At 40.1% G+C, this 16,306-nt stretch overlaps 1 pseudogene across 1 annotated transcript; it reads right to left on the minus strand.

The window, feature by feature from the left end:
- Positions 1–637: 637 nt before the first annotated feature.
- LOC309666484 (protein FAM32A pseudogene) lies at positions 638–15,785 on the minus strand (annotated as a pseudogene). Its single transcript has 2 exons — positions 15,708–15,785; positions 638–3,601 (listed from the first exon to the last, which is right to left on the minus strand). The product of its transcript is annotated as a protein FAM32A pseudogene (transcript).
- Positions 15,786–16,306: the final 521 nt, after the last annotated feature.

The raw sequence follows: 16,306 nt of genomic DNA on the forward strand, positions 1-16,306 counted from the left end.
CTGGTTTTCTAATTGTGTTCAGAAAAGAAATACCACCAGATCCACATATTGATATATCAGAATCCTCATTGCCAAATATATATAAATCATACAAGACCCTAAAACTATTTATGTTATACTTTTGGTTACACTTCCCACTGTGTTTTTTTTCCTACTGCGTTTTTAAAATGGTGTTATTATGACTCATGCTCAGTTTCCTATACTCTATGAATCCATCCCCTTCCAAGAAGTTTTTTTCTTTTAACTCATGTTTATCTATCTAAAAGCCTTATAGTTGTAAAGTTCTTTCTTTTTCCTTTTAAAAAAATTGAGATATAATCGACATATAACATTATATTAGTTTTCAGTGTACAACATAATTTTTTGATTTCTGTATATACAAGTATTGTGAAAAGATCACCACAATAAGTCTGGTGAATATCCTTCACCACATGTAGCTACAATTTGTGTGTGTGTGTAATGAGAACTTTTAAGCTCTACTCTCTTAGCAGCTTTCAAATATACAATACAGTATTATTAACTGAAGCCACCATACTGTACATCCCCAGGACTTATTTATTTTATAACTGGAAGTTTGTACTTTTGACCACACTTTGACCCATTTCACCCACTCCCCACCCCACCCCCACCCCTGGCAACCACCAATCTGTTCTCAGTATCTATGAGCCGTTTGACTTGTTTTTTTGATTCAGCATATTAGTGAGATCATATGGAATTTGTCTTTCGCTGTCTGTCTTATTTCACTTAGCATAATGTCCTCAAGGTCCGTCCATGTGGTCAAAAGTGGCAAGAGGTCCTTCTTTTTCATGGCTGAACAAAATTCCATTGTGTGTGTATATACATCTGTGTGTGTATGACATCTTCTTTATCCATTCATCCATTGATGGACACTTAGACTGCTTCCATGTCTTAGCTATTATAAATAATGCTGCAATGAACATGAGCGTTCATATATCTTTTCAAGTTAGTATTTTCATTTTCTTCAGATAAATACCCAGAAATGGAGTTGCTGGATCATATGGTAGTTCTATTTTTAATTTTTTAAGGAACTTACATGCTGTTTTCCATAGTGGCTGCACCAATTTACATTCCCACCAACAGTGTACAAAAGTTCCTTTTTCTCCACATTCTCTCCGACATTTGTTATTTCTTGTTGAGTTCTTCTTTCTTAACAATAGTACCTTGCACTTGTCTGTAAAAAAAAATTACCCTAACTGTTGAAATAGATACCTTTGGGGGTGTCTTCCCAGTTCAGTACCCCCATTTCATTGAGAACGTCTCCATCTCCATGAGGCAACCATGTTTATGATTGATGACCCTGCTTTGCTGGCCACAAATGGACACCTGACCTGAGGTGAGGCAATCAGACTTGGAGGTGAGATTCAGGGATGATTGTGCCTTTTAGCTGGAATGAGGGTTATGGAAACTGAAGAGCAGAAGCTGCCGTCATGGAAAACCATTCTCATCCACATGCCGGGAGAAGCAGAGAAAGTAGACATTTAAAGAGGAGAATGGAAAAAAATAAAAAAGAAAGAGGAGAACGGAAATGATGTGCAAAATAAAGGGAAAAGGGGAAAAAAATAATCTGGTTAGAGAGAGAGAGAGAGCAAGAGGGAGGTAGGAAGGGAGAGGGAGAGACAGAGACTGAGAGAAAATAATAGTTCCTGGTAGTTTTCTAGTTCCTGCTGCTTGGCTTTCGTGATGTCCACTTCTGTCCTTGGGTTCTGTGAGATACTCTGGATTTTTGTACAGATTCTCCTGACATATTTTTCTTTTGCTTAACCTAGCTTGAATAAGTTTCTGTTATTGACTAGGACCGCTAGAACTTACTTCTACATCTTGTTTTGAGCCCCCAAACAGACAAATAAACCTTGATTCCTTCTGAATTAATGAAACACATTTATAGACATTTAAATCTGGAATCATCTAATCCAACCCATTCATTCTACACCATAAAATACTGGTGTCTGAGGAAGTGAAATTGCCTGCCCAAGGTCACACAGTTAGGAGGTGGCAGAGCCAGAAGCAAAACGAAGGTATTTTGAATATCAGTCTAGTGTTCTTTCCGCTAAACAAGGCTGCCTTTTCTTTTTTTTTAATAACTTTTTTGTCTTATTCTGCCTTTCACATATGACAGTCCCAAACCCAACACTTGGTTTTTCTTTTCTGACTTTCTTATTCTTTCAACATCTATGTCAACACACTTCCTCCCAATAGCATATGCAATTTGATCTGCATCTGGTGGGTACACATAGGCCCTCAAAGATCCTGGCTCTCCAGCATGGGAACCTGAGTCCTTCCTTTCAGCTGCACCCATGTCTGTCTGTTCTGGAGCTCTGCCTTGGTCCCATCACCCCTGAGGTGTCCTGAGGCCAGGAACACCAAACACGTTATGTGCCAACTCTGAATAAATACGGGGAGCTGCTTGGAGCCCAGGGTGGAGGGTAAGAAGGCAGGTTGTGTCTGGGTTCCATTACAAAGAATGCTGTGCTCAACTGGCAGTGTCTGCCATGGCAACACCCACTAGACATGTCTGGAATGGGGACATTGGGGGAAGAGGCTACACACTGGCCACAGCTTCAGAAAGGGACAAGACGTACGTTCCATCCTTGCCTTAGGTGGTTGTTCTGTTTCCCAGGCCACATTGTCTCAGTGGTCAGGTGGCTGAGGAGGTAGTCTGAAGGCCACGAAGCTACAGGTGGCTTCCTTGGACCCTGGACGAGAGAGCATGAGCCCCAAGCTAGAGGGAGCTTGGAAAGGCAGCCCCTGCAGGGCCCTACAGCGGTCTACATGCTGCAGGCCACGCTGGCATTAGCTCCTTGTCCTCTGGAGTTGGTTTCATCTAGGCAAAGCCAGCTGGCTGGCTGTCAAAGAGTCAGATGCAACTCGGGGGTAAAAACACTTTTCCACAGCACTTACACAGAAATAACCTTAATCTCTGGGTAAACTTTCCAAGCTAAAAAGCTTTCTCTTCTATGTGCTACCGAGAAATCAAAATAGAGTAAAAGGACAGTCTTACTTTAATCAAGTTCCAGAATGAGGACATACAGCTTTGAAAAGCACTGTCTCAAGCAGAAGACGTAAGGATGTGTGTAAGAGAACATTTCTAGAAAATGCCAAAGGCACCAAACATAATCCCAACTTTGCCTTCTGCTTCTCCTCGGTGCTACTCCGTACCCCGGATGGGGAGGCTACTTTGTTCAGCTAACTTTAGGAACGTCATAGTGCTCCGTGAGCGCGTCCAGGCGTCTGTTGAAGTCTTCTGCTCTCTGCTTGTGGGTTTTGAATGCTTCTTCAGGATCCTTTCCATTTGCCACTTCTCCTGCTTCTTCTCAGAGGCCCCCTGGGCCAGTGTCCGCTTGTCCAGGCTGCGCCACTTCTCCTCCTCGTTTTTGCTCGTTCCCATCGCTCACAGGAGTTTCGCCTTGTCCTTGTTCTTTTTCTTCTTCCGCTTAGTCACTCTGAGCTCTGCGACGCCTTTCAGCTTCAGGGGCTCCTTTTGGACCTGCTCGTAGGCTTCCACGGCGCCCTGCTGAAGTTTCAAGACTGCCTTTTCATGAAAACAGTGAGCATCATGCTTGGGGCAGAGAACACCTGCTCCCTATTCTAAATGATCACAGGGGTGGGCAGGTGGTCCAGGCTGAGCATTTGGAGTATCCCAGACCTCTGGAGTCAGCTCTTGGCCCAGGGATGGGCTTCTGCTCCAAGTAGAGCTACTTAAGGACCTTTTAGGGAGAATAATCAGATACTGAAAGCGATGACCTGAATCTCCATTTTCTGAGCTGTGAGACACTAAGGATCATGTGAGCTTAGTGCTGCTAGGGACTTTCTTTTCATCACGAGAAGGCAGATGGCTCTGAAGAACAAGGCCAGCTCAGAGGAAAACAGAACCAAGAGATGAAAAGAGACAGATGCCCAGTAACTTTATTTGAGCAGCTAGAGTCAACCATGCCAAAGTTATTCAACTCCTAAACTTCTCAGTTACCGGACCCTGTGTATTTCCTTTTTGCTTAAGCTGGTTTGGCTTTCTGGTACACACAACCAGGTAAGTTAGAATACCAAAATGTTGACTAGTAACCACTATTTAATTTTATATACTTTGCTTCTTATTTTCATATGCTACAGAGAGGATACATCTTTGGGTCATTATAAATGGAAATTAATTATTGTGGTTTAAAGTTTAATTAATATGAGTTATTGGGACTTCCCTGGCAGTCCAGTGGTTAAGACTCCATGCTCCCAATACAGGGGGCACGTGTTTGATCCCTGGTCAGGGAACTAAGATCCCAAATGTCGTACAACACAGCCAAAAAAAAAAAAAAAAGAGCTATTGAGGCTACGCTAGGAACAGTAACGACAAAGAAATACACCTGTATGTACTTTTTAAAATTGAGGTATAGTTGATTTACAGTATTACATGTTTCAGGTGTACAACATAGTGATTCACAATTTTTAAAGTTTATACTCCATTTAGAGTTATTATAAAATATTGGCTATATTCCCTGTGCTGTACAATACATACTTATAGCTTATTTATTTTATACACGGTAATTTGTACCTCTTAGTCCCCTACCTCTATCTTGCTCCTCCTCCCTTTCCTTTCCCCACTGACGATAACCACTACTTTGTTCTCTTATCTGTGAGTCTGTTTCTTTTGTGTTATGTTCACTAGCTTGTTTTGTTTTTTAGCTTCCACATATAAGAAATATCATACAGTATTTGTCTTTCTCAGTCTGACTTATTTCACTAAGCATAATACCCTCTAGGCCCATCCATGTTGCTGCAAATGACAAAATTGCATTCTTTTTTTATGGCTGAGTAGTATTACACTGTATATATATACACCACATCATCTTTATCCATTCTTCTGTTGATGGACACTTAGGTTGCTTCTGTATCTTGGCAATTGTAAATCGTGCTGCTGTGAACATTGGGGTGCATGTATCTTTTCAAATTAGTGTTTTTGTTTTCTTCAGATATATACCCAGGAGTGTAATTGCTGGGTCATATGGTAGTTCTATTTTTAGTTTTTTGAGGAACCTCCGTAATGTTTTCCATGGTGACTGCACCAATTTACATTCCCACCAACAGTGTTCTCGGGTTCCCTTTTCTCCACATCTTCACCAACATTTGTTATTTGTAGACTTTTTGATGGTAACCATTCTGACAGATGTGAGGTGATATCTCATTGTGGTTTCGATTTGCATTTCTCTGATGATATATGATATTGAGCAGTTTTTCATGTGCCTGTTGGCCATCTGTATGTCTTCTTTGCCAAAATATCGATTCAGGTCTTCTGCCCATTTTTATTTTTATTATTTTAAAAAATATTTATTTATTTATTTGGCTGCACTGGGTCTTAGTCGTGGCGTGTGGGATCTTTACTTGTGGCGTGCGGGATCTTTAGTTGCGGCATGCACGTGGGATCTAGTTCCCTTACCAGGGATTGAATCCGGGTCCCCTGCATTGGGAGCATGGAGTCTTACTGCTGGATCACCAGGGAAGTCCCCTTCTGCCCATTTTTAAATCAGGTTGTTTGTTTTTTTGATGTTGAGTTGTATGAGCTATTTATGGATTATACATTTTTGGATATTAACCCCATATCAGTCATATCATTTGCAAATTCATTCTCCTATTCAGTAGGTTGTCTTTTCATTTGTCGATGGATTCCTTTGCTGTGCAAAAGCTTTTAAGTTTAATTAGTTCCCATTTTTAAATTTTTGCTTCTGTTTCCTTTGCGTTAGGTGACAAATTGAAAAAACATTGCTATGATTTATGTCAAAGAGTGTTATGCCTGTGTTTCCTTCTAGGAGTTTTATGGTTTCTGGTCTCACGTTTAGGTCTTTAATCCATTTTTAGTTTATTTTTGTATATGTTGTTAGAACATATTCTAATTTCATTCTTTTATGTGTAGCTGTCCAGTTTTCCCAGCATCACTTATTGAAGAGACTGTCTTTTCTCCATTGTATGTTCTTGCCTCCTTTGTCATAGATTAATTGACCATAAGTGTGTGGGTTAAACACGGTATATCTTTCCATCTGTTTGTGTCATCTTCAATTTCTTTCATTAGTGTCTTATACTTTTCCTAGTACAGATCTTTTACCTCCTTAGGCAGGTTTATTCTTAGGTATTTTATTCTTTTTGATGCAATTGTAAATGAGGTTGTTTCCTTAATTTCTCTTTCTGATAGTTCATTGTTAGTGTATAGAAATGCAACAGATTTCTGTATATTAATTTTGTATCCTGCAACTCTACTGAATTCATTGATGAGCTCTGGTAGTTTTTTTTGGTGGCATCTTTAGGATTTTCTATGTATAGTATCACATCATCTTCAAACAGTGACAATTTTATTTCTTCCTTTCCAATTTGGATTCCTTTTATTTCTTTCTTGTCTGATTGCTGTGGCTAGGACTTCCAAGACTATGTTGAATAAAAATGGCAGGAGGGGGTATCCTTGTCTTGTTCCTGATCTCAGAAGAAATGCTTTCAGCTTTTCACCACTGAGTATGATGTTAGCTCTGGGCTTGTCATATGTGGCCTTTACTGTGTTGAGGTAGGTTCCCTCTATGCCCACTTTCTAGAGAGTTTTTATCATAAATAGATGTACAACTGTAGATGTGCTTTTGTTTTCCAAGGAAAAGGAATAAATTTATCCTAAGGCAGTACTTCTTAGACTTTTTTTGTTTGTTAGTTTCTGGGCCCCTTTGTACACTCATGATTTATTGAGGGCCCCAGCGACTTTTGTTTATGTGGGTTATAACTATCGACATTTACTGTATTAAAGGTGGTAACTGAGAACTTTTAAAAATACATATTGATTCATTTGCCAACAACAATGATTAATGCACTGCATGTTAACATAGATAACATCTTAGTGTTATAATAAAATTAGTTTTGACCTTGCAGCCCCCCTAAGATCTGTTCTAAAGTAAAATGTCAGTCTGTTTCAGAATAGGAAAAAGGATAATGAAGGACAGAACTTGGAAATTACATTTTATTTGCCTTAGTTTATAATACTCAAGTCTGAAAAGTAGCTCTGTAATGTGTTAAAATCTTAGCAAAGTTTGCCCAATTTTAGTAGGCTTGTTGCCTTGATTTACTGAGTAATGCTTCAGCCTGCAATGTAAAGGTTATCATTACCTGCTGTGTAACCAAAGATTCTGGGTTTTACCAGAATAATTTCCTGTGCTTTATGTTGACTTTACTATATTCTTGATTATTTAAGGAAGAAAAAGAACCAAGGTTCTTCACTTGTGAAAGAACATAGATTTTTTAAAATCCTGTTACCATCTATGTTTATTTTTAAATGCTTTATTGTGACTCTAATTAAATAGGTAATCAATTATTGTTTCTAAGTCATCCATGATCCCATCTTAATTAAGTATCCAAATATCTTCTGATAAGTTTTTTATTTTATTTATTTTCATTTCCCCAAAAATTAGATCTTAAATTTAGAAAAAGTAAAATAAAATCAGGATTCAGGCCGGGGGGGGCATTCTTTAATTGTAATTAAAAAATTTTTTTTAACCTTTTTATTGTGGTAAAATATACATAATATAAAACTTACCATTTTAGCCATTTTAAAGTGTACAGAAAATCAAGATGTCTTTTACATCTAAAACAATCTTGAGATTCCCTAGAGGACCCCTGGAAGTCACAAAGCCTTGTTCTTTCACCTTATAAAAAGAGAGGCGCTAGATTTGTTTAATGCATTACTATTGTAGGACTTGCATGAGCAGAGTTTTCAGATCAGAAGAGGAGCTCAGCTTTCCCTAGGTTAAACTTGTACAGATAAACTATTGTTAAATAAATATTTCAGAAATGGTATGCTTTCCAGGAAATCCCTGGAGATTTGTCAGTGCCCTGTCTGTCCGTGTTCTGGTTTTATCCTCAAGGAAAATACTGATCAAAACTCTTATGAAATAGGTGTGTCGTGTTTTCCTGTATTTATCAGAGTCCTGGCAATACTTTGCCTGATGACATTCGACAACAACAGTATAGTCTCAATCATAATTTCAGTAATTAACATGTTACCTTGGCCTGGCCATAGTCTTATTTCTTTAATTTGAACCTGGTGCCTACTGGGCCAGTGGTTGTCAAATGGGAATGCACATCAAACTTACCTATGGAGTTTTATAAAAATACAGAGGTCTGGGCCCTACTCCTGAATCTCTTTACTTGCTATTCTTGGTATATTATGTTTTATGATCATTATGTTATATCTCAAGATTTTTCCTCCATAAAATTATGTTTCTCCATTTTAATGAATCAGGTATCTTTGAATGTAAGCTCAATCATTATCCTTAGGGACAGACTTTTTTTTTGCCAGGGGGGTGACGTTATTATCTTTCTTTGACATGCTATAGAAACAACCAAATTTCTGTGGGTTGCATTATTATTAGGCACCCCTCATCAGACCTTTCACATTTGAAGGTTACTAGTTATAAATTAAACATAGCCATTTTAAGTCTCTGCCATCTACAAGTAGTTTTTGTTTTACTCTGATGCTTGCCTGAAGGCTCTGCTGTAAGCTACAGGCCAAATTTTTTTTTTTTAAATAAATTTATTTATTTATTTATTTTTGGTTGCATTGGGTCTTCGTTGCTGCACGCGGGCTTTCCCTAGTTACAGCGAGCGGGGGCCACTCCTCGTTGCGGTGTGCGGGCTTCTCATTGCGGTGGCTTCTCTTGTTGCAGAGCATGGGCTCTAGGCGTGCGGGCTTCAGCAGTTGCAGCACATGGGCTTAGTTGCTCCACAGCATGTGGGATCTTCCCAGACCAGGGCTCAAACCCGTGTCCCCTGCATTGGCAGGCGGATTCTTAACCACTGCGCCACTAGGGAAGTCCTGCCACAGGCCAATTTTGTCTTCAACTAAGAAGGATGGTCTCAGAGTCTTTTCTCAGTTTAGAAAAGGACTGTACCCGGTACTTCAGGCTATCAGTGCTTTAAAACTTAGCCTCTAGTGTACATGCTTCTGAGCTGGCATCTCTTAGATAACTTTCATACCATACCAGTGGACAAAATCAAGATCTCCAGGACTGTTTTTAGTCAAGAGGACTAGTAACCCAAGGCTCAGGGAACAAGAATTAATTACATAAGACTGAGTGAACTGATGAGAAAAATTTCACTGTGGTTATTTTTTTGGAATGTTGATTTTATTTCAGTGTTCTATATTCTGGTTGTATAAATAAACCCTTTTCTTTCTTCTTAAGCTATTTGTAACCTATAAAATTTAGTAGGTTCTGCTTTTGTAAACTGAAATGGAACATTTAAAAATTATATTTGATCACCACCGATCTCACAGAATTCAGAAACTCTTACTGATTCTCCATGCTTTTCATGGCAATATAATTATTTGCAAACGCTCAATAAGAATCTGTTCTCCTTACCAGGATACAATTGGATGAATTGACTGTACAACCAGGGCCTTTCCTGGAGTGCCATATTTGAGAATGATGCTTATTTCGTCAGATATGACTAACCACTTTTAGGGAGCTAAGGTTGACTTGGCTTACGGAGCTGACGCTTACAAAGCCCTCCTAGGAAAACTGGCTGGTGTCTGGCTTATAGGATCCCAGCCTCACAGGAGGTGAGGAAGGTTACTTCCTGGCAGACCAGGAATCTTAAGAAATTTGGAAGATTTTAAGAAGAAAGAAATTCACCCAAATTTATAGATACTGCAGGCATAATTTGATGGCAAGAGTTTCCTAGCCATAGGAGAGCAAATCTTTTAAGAGATCATTCTGGGATTCCTTATGAAAACTTCAAGACAAAAATTAATTTTGTAGTTGGTCAAATTACTCTGTGGACCTGGATCTTGCCAGTCAAACTTAAGAATAATCTTTCTTCGAGGGCTTCCCTGGTGGCACAGTGGTTAAGAACCTGCCTGCCAATGCAGGGGACACGGGTTCGAGCCCTGGTCCAGGAAGATCCCCCATGCTGCGGAGCAACTAAGCCTGTGCGCCACAACTACTGAGCCTGCACTGTAGAGACCATGAGCCACAACTACTGAGGTCCGTGTGCCTAGAGCCCGTGCTCCACAACAGGAGAAGCCACCACAATGAGAGGCCTGCGTACCGCAACGAGGAGTGGCCCCCGCTCGCCGCAACTAGAGAAAGCCCGCACACAGCAACAAAGACCCAATGCAACCAAAAATAAATAATAAATAAATAAATTTTTTAAAAAAAGAAAAAAAGAATAATCTTTCTTTGAGATTGTTATGATCATAGAAGGAGAGGGAACACTAGGGAACGTTGTGAAAGACTAACATAGACCAAAAGGTTCCTTGGTGTCTTCAATGGAAAATTAAGCATTGTTTGAGAGCACATCCCGCTGAGTTTTCAGGTTCTGTAGTTTGTGCCTTTCCTTGTCCTTGAGCTGTTTTATAGAAAACTGATAGCAATGCAAATAATTTTTCTCCATCGATATAAAAATTATGTTCAGTGAAATGTAATTGATTATCACCCTGTGGATATTAACCAATTTTGCATCTATTTGTGTATTCATTCCTGATTCAACTATAAAAGTGTAATACTTTGAATTCTCTTTTATAGCATCTTACTAGTTCCCTCACTAATTAAAGAGTTAAATAAAATCTTTGATGTTTTCTTCTCTATTTATATAAGCATCATGATATTATCTTTTAAAAACATTATCCTTTAACAGGAATTTGCCTGTTACATATTTTCCCAGTCCTTTGCTTTCACACTCCTCTGTTATAATTTAAGTGTGTCTCTTATAAACAGCATATGGATGACTTTTGTTTGATTTATCCTGTCTGACAATCTATGTTCTCATCTGTGGGTTAAGTCCATTCACATTGATTATGAGTACACTTAAACACTGGAATTAGGGGCTTCCCTGGTGGCGCAGTGGTTGAGAATCTGCCTGCCAATGCAGGGGACACGGGTTCGAGCCCTGGTCTGGGAAGATCCCACATGCCGCAGAGCAACTAGGCCCGTGAGCCACAACTACTGAGCCTGGGCGTCTGGAGCCTGTGCTCCGCAACAGGAGAGGCCACGATAGTGAGAGGCCCATGCACCGCAATGAAGAGTGGCCCCCACTTGCCACAACTAGAGAAAGCCCGCGCACAGAAACGAAGACCCAACGCAGCCAAAAATAAAAACAAAAAACACAAAAACAACAGAAAAAAGGACTGGAATTATTTACTCCATCTTATTTTGTGTATATCATTCATTAGAATGATTTTTCTTGGCTTCTGTTCGTTCCCGCTATCTGTTGGATCGATGGACTTTCTTTGGTCCCCATTTTCCTTCCTATTTGTTTGGAAGTTTCTCATTCTTTCTCTAATATTTAGTGGTTACCCTTATGGCAGAACCTGCTCGATGTCTCTGCGATAGCCATTCTCCCTTTTTTCCTTAGCAATGAAACTGGGAAATAAACCTTGCTGAGAAACTACATTTCTGAGTTTCCCTCAAAGATAGAAGGGAAACAGTATGTGAGAAGTTAGTTGGAACTTCTGGGAAGGCTCATTAAAAGAATAATGACAGTTGGCCTATGTTCCTTTGTCCTTCCCTCCTTTGTCCTGCTTGGAATGTGGGTGTGATAGTTGGAACTCCAGAAACCATCATGCACCCTGAGGAAACTTTGAAGATGGAAGCCACACCCCAAGGATAGTAGGGCAGAAAGAAGAGCCCGACCCCTAATGACCAAGGAGTGGCCAAATCTGCCCTGAACTGCCCACCTTCACATTTCATTCATGTGAAACAAAAACCAGCTCTGATTTTGTTCAAGTCACTTTAGTCAAGACTTTTATTAGCTGAATGCAATTTCTAACTGATACACCTTAAATTTTTTAACAGGCATACTTAATTTAACAAAACCTAAACTTAATATCTCTACACACATTATAGACCAAGGACCACTACTATCAGAACTTTAGATATATTGTCAAATTTCTCACTTTTTAAAAAGCTTCTTGCTGATCTTTGCACTGTCTTCCCCTACTACACACACAATCACATATTTATTTTCTCAAATTCTTACAACAAGTTCACAAGGAATATACCTTTATTGTGTTTTTACAGATGAGGAAATGGGGGTTCACAGGAGTTAGGTAACCTATCCAAGGTCACAATTAATTCATTAATTGTGGCAAAGTCATGATTTGAAGTCTTTCTAACACCCAGACTTCCATTTGTGTCACAAATCTTAGCTGCACTCGTTCTATCAACTACTTTGCTGGTGTTGTAGCTCAGGACAAGCACGCTGTCTGTCTGGGGCAAGGCTGGAGTAAAGCAAGCTCTGCTGTCATCCAGATCATTGTATCTTACTAAGTGGACGTATCATAAAAGATCAGTCTGCTAATTTAAGGACAGCAGGTTCCGGTTTAGCAAATTTCCTGGATACATGCCTTTTCCCAGAGGGAAAGCTACATCCTTGTAGGAGTTCTGGAGTAATGTTCTTGGGACACCTCGCTAGAGAATGAGCTAATATAACTAGGTGCTAATAAGCCTCATCAGACAAATAAAATAAAGGCAGAACTATAATCATGATCAGAAAGGGAAAAGAAAAATGTTAAAACAACCATTTTGCCACCATGAAGTCTGTGTTTCTCTTTCAGCTCCACCAAAGAGATATTGCTGAAAAGGGAGTTTTGTGTGTCATATGGAAAGAAGGCAATGAAAATGTTTAGAAACAGGGAACATGAGAAACTATTTTAGTTGAGAGTAGGGGCAAGGAGGGGAATGACTGAACAAAATAGAATGCCGAGGTGTTTAAATGTATTTTAAAAAATAAAAATAAAATAAAAATAATTTCTGTTTCTTTGACATATATAAAAGGAAAATGTTTATCAGCGAATTTGATCAGGTAGACATGCTTTGAAGGCAAATGTAGCCAAATTATGTAACCCGAAGCTTCCTCAGATTCTAGATGCAAAGCCTTTAGAGGGATAACAAAAAGGAAATGATTTTGTAGAAGTTAAGATCGACAGATTCAGAAACAAAATTCAGAATGGATTTTTCTGGCCAGAGGGCAAGAATGCTGAAGAAAATCCTTCTCCTGAGGTTTATGGGGTATTTGGGTCACAGTGACCCATTTATGTAGATTTTTAATTTCTGCCGATCTTCCAATTTAATTTTTTTTTTTCAAACTCCAGTTACAATGAAACATAAACTTTGGCATAGGCTGAACTCACCCGACTACCTTCTATTTATTCTCCCTACCCCACTGCCCAGGTGTCACCTCTCCTGAGTGTATTGGGAAGATGTGGGGATGGCTCTCATCCCTCTTATGTTGACTTCTTGGGGGTTTTGTCTCCAGATCCTGGAGTCCTTTCACCTCTCCCATCACTGCTGTGACAAATCACACACCACTCTACTGACGGTCACCTCCTGGAGCTTGGCGTCTACAGTCCCTCTTGATACAATGGCAACTACCTTGGGTTCAAAGGGTGAATGTGCAACCAGCCACACTTCCCTTTCTGCCTCGTTCCTTGTACCACATGACCACGAGGCTATGTGGATGAAGCAGATTCACCAGATGGTAGGGCTAATTAAATGCACTTACAATGTGGGAGTAAATAAAAGGTAAAATTATATATCCAAGTCAGCCTTACTCACACTAGAATAAAAGCCACAGAGGACTTGGGAACAGGGGTGGGTGGAAGAGTCGGCTGGAGTAGGAGAATCTCGGGTGGGCTTTGCAATTCCGATTAGGGCTCCTGAGACCTCCCAGCCAGCATGGGGTGTGAAGATGCCTCCTCTCCTTAACGACACACATCTCCCAAACACAGTGTTCAGAAAGAGTAAAGTCTAGATTCCTATAAAAGAAGAGAAACATTTCTCTAAATACAATGAAGCCTGAACAACTCTCTGCCCACCAATGGGGCTATGGTTTAATTTTCCTTCTACTTCTGAACAATGGCCAAAGGCAAAAAAAAAAAAAAGAAAGGGGATTCAGGGGTCCCTGATGTTCCTTCAGCCTTGGGCTACACAAAAGACCCGACTGAAGTTCTGGAATGACCACTGCCCTGCACCTGGAGCCTGTATACATCTCTACACGGGACGCCTCACAGGACTCTGTCCAAGCAGCAGGGAAGCAGAGTGACTTATTGGCTTCCTGTCTAAGCAACTGGCTTTTCCAGTTGCATTAAGGAAACCAAGGTTCAAGCAGCCTCTGTAGATGCACTTTCCAGGACTAATTTCCACTGCTTTTATGTGAGCACCCTTTCCATAAAAAGTGCAAGACTTTTCTCTCTAAATCTGTAGTTCTCAAGTGGGGGTGATTTTGGCCTCCAGGGAACATTTAACAATGTTTGGAAACATTTTTGGTTGTCACAGTGGCAGGGGGAGTGGGGGGGAGTAAATGCTACTGGCATCTAGAGGGTAGATGCCAGGGATACTGCTAAACATCCAACAATGCAAAAGATAACTGCCCACAAGAAAGAAATAGCCAGCTCCAAATATCAGTAGTGCTGCTATTGAGAAACCCTGCTCCAAATGCTTGGAAAAAATACTTCACATCATCTGTGATCAGTACTCACCATGCTATCACCCTCATGTCACTCCTGAATTTTACTTTTAAAATTCATCAGCTGATCTTCCTACAAATCATTCCCAAGAAGCAGATTAAGAGTAATCATGGCATTTGCTGAGTCCTTACTGTGTGCCAGGTTCTGGAAAAAGGACTTTACCTACTTTATCTCACTTATTGTCACCATTTTCAGAGGAGAAAACTGAGGCTCAGGGAAATTAAGTAAATTGCAGGTTATCAATACATGAAACTGAAACTCACTGAGGTGGGAATCAACCCAGAACTCAAGTTTCTGCTCTTTAAACTCAACGCCTTTCTAAGGAAACCAACGATGTCTATTCAATTTATTGAACAACTGCTTTATACTCAGAATTCTCTTTTTATTTTATTTTATTTTATTTATTTATTTATTTTTGGCTGTGATGGGTCTTTGTTGCTGCGCACGGGCTTTCTCTAGTTGTGGTGATCGGGGGCTACTCTTCGTTGCGGTGCTCGAGCTTCTCGCTGTGGTGGCCTCTCTTGTTGCGGAGCACAGGGTCTAGGTGGGAAGGCTTCAGTAGTTGTGGCTCATGGGCTCAGCAGTTGTGGCTCGCGGGCTCTAGAGCTCAGGCTCAGTAGCTGTGGTGCACGGGCTTAGTTGCTCCGCGGCATGTGGGATCTTCCCAGACCAGGGATCGAACCCGTGTCCCCTGCATTGGCAGGCAGATTCTTAACCACTGTGCCACAAGGAAGCCCCAGAGATCTCTTTTTCATCCTGAGAATTTTTCATCTTCTGACAAAAAGTATTTGTTAAATAAATAAAACTTTGTAATTATGGTCATCCATCACTTGGAGCAAACTTGATAGATGGATTTAAAAACACATGTATTTGTATAACTCCCTCCTTTCCAAAAAGAAGAAAAGCTATGTCTTTTATATATTTTAGTTTCAAATTTAAAGAATCTCTCTTCATTTTTGAAACTTCCAGACTAATGCATGTAATGCTTTAAGTGGCAGAACCAGGTAAGACTGCAAGGAAAATTGCTCTATCTTGAGGTGTCCCTATTTAAAAGAAAGAAAGAAAAAAGCAACATTTTGTAACACAACAACGTATTGAATTTTTTTATTCTTGTGTCTGTCTCCTTCATTGTCCTGTGTATTAGTTTTCTACTGCTGCATAACAAATTAAAACAAATTTAGCAACTTAAGACAACACCCATTAATTAGCTCACAATTCTGTAAGTCAGAATTTCTAGCACAGCCAAGGCATAACTGAGTTCTCTGCTCAGGGTTCCCAAGGCTGAAATCATGCTATCAGTCAGGCTGAGCTCTTCTCTGGAGGCTCTGCAGAAAATTCACTTTCAAGCTCACTGAGGTCGTTGCAGTTGTAAGACTCAAGTCTCATTTCCATGCTGGCTGGCGGTCAGGGGTTGCTCTGAGCGCCTAGAATCCTCTCCAGGAGAGCAGCCCCCTCCATCGTCAAAGCCATTAGTGGAGAATCTCACTGATGATGAATCTACTTCATGCTTTGAATCTCCAAGAAAAGCCCAATTCCTTGTAAGGGCTCACGTGATTACATCAGGCCCACCAAGGACAATCTCCCTATCTTGAAGTCAACTGATTTGAGACCTTAGTTACATCAGCAAAATCCCTCACAGCAGTACCTAGATTAGTGGTTGTTTGAATAATTGGGAGAACATCTGGGTATACCAGGAATCTTGGTGTACACAGGAACCTGGAAGGTCATCTTAGAATCCTCCCTAGTTCAGTCTGTAAATTCCTCGATGGCAAAAACTGGGCCTTGTGCATCTTTGTCTGGTACTCAATAGAT

Source organism: Balaenoptera physalus, assembly GCF_965194825.1.
Source record: "Balaenoptera physalus genome assembly, chromosome: 8".
NCBI lineage: Eukaryota > Metazoa > Chordata > Mammalia > Artiodactyla > Balaenopteridae > Balaenoptera > Balaenoptera physalus.